Source organism: Styela clava, chromosome 3 (assembly GCF_964204865.1).
Source record: "Styela clava chromosome 3, kaStyClav1.hap1.2, whole genome shotgun sequence".
In the NCBI taxonomy this organism is placed as follows: Eukaryota; Metazoa; Chordata; class Ascidiacea; order Stolidobranchia; family Styelidae; genus Styela; species Styela clava.
Window position 1 is genome coordinate 16,383,910 of NC_135252.1, and position 7,079 is coordinate 16,390,988.

The following is a 7,079-nucleotide window of genomic DNA, read 5'->3' on the forward strand; positions in this document are numbered from 1 at the left end:
CATTGTCGGACCATGTGCATACCATAAGTGCTTCCATAAGTTATAGCCAAACCAAAATGGGGCTAATAATGTTATAATGTTATTGCTATTACCTGTATATACAAGGTGACACGAAAAAAAAAACGGAAGTCTGTAGAACATTATGTTTCAAATGACTATATTATACAAAAATCTGTACAAAGCGCGTTGTGCCAGCAAAACAAACTGGCCCATTCATGCGGTCAAGTCAAATACTTTGAATGTTGGCGACACTCACATATAGAAACAGAAGAATAGAAAACCGCAGAATAATTTAACAATAACATTTCTGATATATGAGCGCTTCAGGTTGTAATAAGTCTGTCGAGGAATTGAAAATGTATTTTTTGGCACATGTATACGGTCAAACGGCACAATAACAAGGGCTATAATATATAATTGGATCAAAATTATTTCATATAGATAGAGGGAAATGTGTATTGTTTCAAATTATGCCTATGTAGGTTAGCAGCGAGAAATGGGAAAGTACTCATCGTCGCCACAACTATAACCGACGACATCATGTGCAATAGTTGGAAGTTTAGGTTAAATGTAATATTTCACAATGAAGATCATTTTTATTTGTTCATAATGCTACGAAGGTGAATATTTAAATATGGCTAGTAACATTCTGGACAAGGGGAAGCGTGAGGTTAACATTATGTCAACATACAACTAACTTGTTTCTTGCAAGTAAGACGTCAATTTTTGGCTTCAATTCTGGCGAAACTCTGAAGTCAATAAAATCGCCTTCTCTACGATAATCGGACCAGACGTCCAGCTGAAATATAAAAAAGAAGAATGCGTATTCGGATGATTTTGTTCAAAATTGGTCTTGAATCTTCTGTGATAAAGCTGTTCCTTCACATATATTTTACTTGCTAAGCAGAACCGTGTACCAATAGACCAGATAGAATCTGAAATTGTAACAAAATATTTCCAGTATACAAATATAGCTCTAACATGACACAGTTTACTTAATTGATTATACAAAATTTAATTGACGCAAATTTAACATTTGACCTCTGCAACTTCGCTAAAAAGTTATAATCATGCCTTGTGGGAAAAACGTAGAAACTAATACTGACATTCACAGAATCACCAAATTCTTTGATTATTTCATGTTGTAGTCTATTCGGAAATGCATGGTAGACCTGATGACTGTAAAATGAAAACAAAATCGGTGCGTCAGCATTTATAGAAAGCTTCCAATAAATGAAAAGTTAGTCTACAGAATAAAATATTTCAATTAAACGTTACTAATACATGATCCAGGAATAGGATTTCGGTTTCCGATCAAAACAAAAATTAAAGTGTGGAAGTGTCATATACGAACTTACCCAGTGTAGTCTACTTTTGCCAACGCAACGCTCACGAGAGCGCTGATTAAAATTCCAATTTTCATCTTCTTGTTTAAGTGAGTAGATGAAAGATTCGGAACTAACACACCTTGTCGCACAACCCCCTTTATATCATTTTTGTGTATTTCGAAATACGGAAAGTCATCCTCATTTATGTGTGATTCTATTTTAATAAACCTATGTGTACATAAGGTGTGTGTCGATGGTGTCCTGTAGATCATAGATTCCCAAAGTGCTCCGTACGGAGCCCCAGGGCTCCGCGAGAGAAACCTATGGGCTCCGCGAGATATTCGATCAAAATACGGACTTGGTTATTCTGTAACTGTTAATAAGCAAAAACACCAATAATAAAATTTGACGACAGTAGAGTCGAAATATGGCAACGAGGTGGTAATTCAAATTTGACAGTATCTAGAAGCAGAAGCGCAGTCAGGATTTTTAAAAGAGAGGGAGAGGGTTCAAAGTTGAATTACTCGTTTAAAATAAACTTTTTCAGTGGATAACGAGTTTCCATCCATGGCCGATGCGAGCATTCAAAATGTCTTGGTCGTAGTAATTTAATTGTGTTCATCGTTGCCTTTGAGTCAGAAGTAAGATTGGACCCAAAAATTCCAGGCCGACCCAGGCCCGTGGGTATCAAGCCCGACTGGATTTGCAGGCCCGAGACCGAAGCAAACCCGGAATTTTCATATTTTATTTAGGAGTTTTTTGAATCGTCATTGCAAGAGTTTAGTACAGTATGTGTCGTGTTGATAAGGCAACTTCTGTTTTTTTGCAGACCACGGTCTCTGGTGGCCAAAACATGGCCGAAACGCCTCATTTAAAAAAAAGTCAGCGATAGAGAAGCCCGACCCGAACGTAATGATTGACATTTCAGGCCCGACCTAAAATAACTTAAAATAAGTGCTAAACTGCCAACTATAAATAGATTGGAATCGTATTTTTGCTATCTTGGGATTCATCAAATTTGAGTTGTTCTCACATCTCAATGAATACAATTCACAATTGCGGAATCCTTGACCGATGCGCGCATGTTTAAATGCCTCGTTTATTGGTTCACTGTGTTCATTTCAACCTGCGAATGCGTTGACTTTGACTTACGACAATATAAAATCATTATCACCCACAATTACCACGCCAATCCGCGGACCTCAAAGGAGAAACAATAAAGTCAAGTAAACGAAAAAAGAAAGCATGGAAATTTATTTTGTTTTCAATAACAAATTAATTGATATAATCTTTATAATTATCTTGTATATCGTCACATATCAAAAAAAGTCGCATTTTGCTCCGTCGGTAGTTTCAGAATGGATAAAAAGATACATCGAGCGCACAATTATTGTATTGATTTCAGTAACTACGGTACAACTCCCATTGATAACCTAACATAACACCAAAGTTTGTGATTCACAATGTCTGAAAAGCGTTTTTAATCTGTCGCGAGTCCGCTAAAACAAAATTTATCATGTTTTCTTCCGTTTGGGGAATTTTATAGTGCCGCTTTTCAATCAAGAAATTTGGGTTGCTGATTCACCTCCTTATTAATTATTTTCAGCATCTCGTCGCCGATGATTATAATGTATTACCTTGTTTTCCATACTGAACTAACAATTCCGCACAAAGACAAAAACGTAATTATCGTATTCGCGAAACAACAATTCCCTGAACTAACAATTCCGCACAAAGACAAAAACGTAATTATCGTATTCGCGAAACAACAATTCCCTGAACTAACAATTCCGCACAAAGACAAAAACGTAATTATCGTATTCGCGAAACAAGCAAGAAAAATGTGTGATTAAAGGAGAATAAACAGCCACCTATAGATGTTAGGGTCTAACTAAAAATACACGCATCGCTACGAAAACAATCGGTGATTGCAGCAAAATGCAATCGCGCATGTTATGAGCGACTTCTTCATTCTTCCAAAATATCAAAAGGGAGTTCATTAATATGTGTGTCAAATTTACAGGCCTAATATAAATTATATAATTTATCCGTGCAATTTAGAATAAAGAGTTTTAGCATTTAAATTAGGTAAAGTAATTTTAACTTACTCAAGAATATTAATCAGTAAATATCAACATGTGTTTTTTGTCTGCTTTATTTTCCAAATTTATTTGTGGGGCTCCGTGAAGAATAGTCAACCTCTTCAAGGGCTTCGTAACATCAAAAGTTTGAGAACCCCTGCTGTAGATAACCTCGGAACTTGACTCAAACTGCTCATATTGCGTCATATGATCATTCTATTTTTATCATTTCCATATTTGTTTTTTCTAGATCACAAGATCTAACACAGAAACTTATTGAATCGTGAGTACTGACACGAGCGTACGTCTGCATTTCAAACCATCAAAGTTTTATTTATTATTAAATTAGTGCAATTAATTTTGTCTAATTTTATTGAATGCGTTATAAACATTCAAAATGTTGCATTGCTTCGCAATAAGGTCAATTGTGAATCTCAACTCATGAGGGAAGCTTGTTTTATTCGATCGGATTTTTATTTATCGGTTTCAAATCTTCTCATATATTAGCGTTTAAACATGAGAGCAATGCTCAAATATATGGACACAAAAGACAAACGAAGTACAGTTGTACGGTGTCACGGTTCACAACGGAAACGTAGTCCTCGCAATTTCGACCGTCAGAACGCAGCATGCGGAACGCGAACGCGGAACCGCCCAAGGTACGCAATTTTCAATTTCGATGACGTCATTACACACATTACACAGCCTTCTAGTGAAAACAACAACCTTTATCTAAGGAATATCAACTATTCAAATTAATTGTCCCAGTAATTAAAAAGGAAAGCGATTTTTTCATAGCATCAACAAAAATAATTCTAACAACAGCAGCATAATATCAAAACGATCTATACGTAGGCTTACCATACGTCCCGCTTTAGGCGAGACAGTCCCGCTTTTCAGCGTTTTGTCCCGCCGTCCCGATAAGTCAGCCAAAAGTTCCGCTTTTCCAGCATAATACACAAACATGTTCTCGTTACTGTTGTTTCTGTGTAGCGCAGCGCTAGCCTACTTACTGAAGGTGAATGCGTTCGTTTCCCGCTGATTCCCATTGATAGCAGACGTATCGCATGTAAAACCAATACTAATTAGTCTAAATTCGAATTATTTGTACCGGTATCGTTAACGTCAATTCCTTCTTATTTTTCGAACTGATCCCGATATTTGGAAAGAGAATATGCGCATGAAATTTTGATAACAATATGGTCAATAAAGACAGTCGAGACAGCTTTAGATGTAGGAATGTAGGCCTATGTAGAAAAATCGGAAAATGTGAAGTTATAAAATCACAGCTAAGGGGTCGTTGTCTTTCGAGGCGTCCCGATTTGAGGTCACAAAAATATGGTAACCCTATCTATACGTCCACTTCATGTGCAAAGATAGGTCACTAACAACAATATTTTAATAATGTCAATTGCAACGTGAACTTATTTTTTATTTTTATATGGATTCCGAAGCACAGTTCTCGATAGGATTTAAACACTCTTTGTTCGTTATGCGTTGGTTTGCTTAGTGGCTTAGAATCGGATCCACACATAAAAAGAAACTTACTGTGGTAATCGGTATGTTGGTCATATGTGAACCGGTGAACAGACTCTCCACAATTTTCAAATTTAGCAACAGCAAGATAGTTAGTTGCGTTGAGAGCAAACTTTGTAGATGATGTAGATTATCCCGCAATTGTTTTTCAGTACAAACAGTAATTTACAATTCGTGGCGAGTTCAAAAGTTCACTAGAATAAAATTCTCCATTTCGTTTTGCCACTCACGACTTGGTAAAGGTTGTCGTAATTTTTGCGTATCTATCCAAACTTCGAATATATATATCATATACCAATCATATATAATTTATTATGAAATTATGCATACGTGTCAGAAGTGAGAAAGTAAATGCCTATCATCTTAAAGAATAAAATTAGATACCATGTGGTCGGAAATAAAGTATACAGCTGGCGTTTTTCTCGCGGTCGGCGTGACGTATTTTACGTAATTGTTGACAGTGCTCGAATTTTATTCATCATGAATATACAATCGATAAGAAAACAAATATTCAAAATATATCAAACTTTTGACCTTGTTTATCCTTTATTTTACATACCATTATGATGCAAAGTATCACAAGATGAAATAAAAAAATATTGAAAAAAGATTTCATCAAAATCACATCACAAAATCTGAAAGTTCAAAGTTCAGAGAGGTTTCCAATAACGGTGGTTTGATTGCTGTTGGCATGCATGTTCCATTCTAATGGTAAAACACCGTTGTTGTGGATGTTTCTAGAAACCGAGCAGCCTATCATGAAACACGAAGATAGTAGCAATTCCCACCGAGAAACCAAGATTTACAAATCAAGGCTGCATTTCCATTATTACTTACCGATTTTATTACTTATCGATTTTAATCGGTAAGTATGTTGATAGGTATTTGTTTGTTCGTCTGTTAGATGCACGCGATATCTCACGAAAGCGAGATTGAATCTGCTCCAGATTGCATGTGCATTCATCTTATCTCGGACCAGAAGCCCGTCGATTTGGGGCGAATTATGTCGTATAATTAGCGAGTTATTAATTAATTAGTGATGGGATACAAGGTGTCACTATGGAGTAAAAGCGCTGTTTTGGGGGATCCCCTAACTTTCGATCGATAAGTCTTCGGTCTCTGACCGATATTATCGTTTCATGATTAATTTTTAAGCACAGAACGACGACGATCAAGAAATATTTTAGCCTTTGGCATACTGGGCGGATTCGCTCACTTCTTTCTTGAACTTCAACCTTTAATTGGACAGTGTATATGATACACAAATACTGTCCAAATACTTTTTTGTGTTTAAATTTACCGTTTGTCATTTTGGTCAATGAAAACAAAAAACAAAAATAGGTAACCTTATTTTCAAAATTTATGTTTGAACATATAACACATATGTTCAAAATCTTACCGAAGTAGTATATATTTACGATCTTACGCACGCCTATTGCAATCTGCATCTTCCAACCAAGCAACTAATCCGGGTAACAGGATTGCTTATTAAGGCTCACTAGAATGGGTTGGCCGACAAAAAAACGAAAGTCCGACAACAAACTGCTGTAGTATCGGTTGAATGTAGATTTAATACTAAAATACGTTATCTGATCATTCGAATTGAGATTGCAAATTAATTTGAATTGCAGTAGCAATTTCATCGATACTGGTAACACTGCAGCTAAGCAGTGAACGCAGGCTTTACCAAAAGGCTGTCTGTTCCGACGTAATGGCACTTTGTAGCGCAATATGACGTGTACAGACTAGTTTCCAATAAAAATGAACCGCGGCGGACTCAAGATATGAAAATTGAATAAAAGTGAATGTTATCCAGATTTGTTTGTTAGGCTAATCGCCGAAATAGAATTCATTGCCCAAAATTTGTTACATTAATGAGAGCCTTCCCCTGGCGTTTGATACCAGGATAGGGGTTACTCTGCCACTTTTCATTCGATGCATCCATAATTTTATATTGAAATTCCTGTTCATGAATGTGTTAAATTCAATCTTATGGGTCCAATATTATGTTCACAATGTAACAATCTGGATCATTAATGTTAGCTTCTGTTGCCTTGATTTGAGTGAGAATCGCCATACGATTTTCATCTATCACTTTGAAAATAAAACCCGGTAATCATATACCGGAGCACGG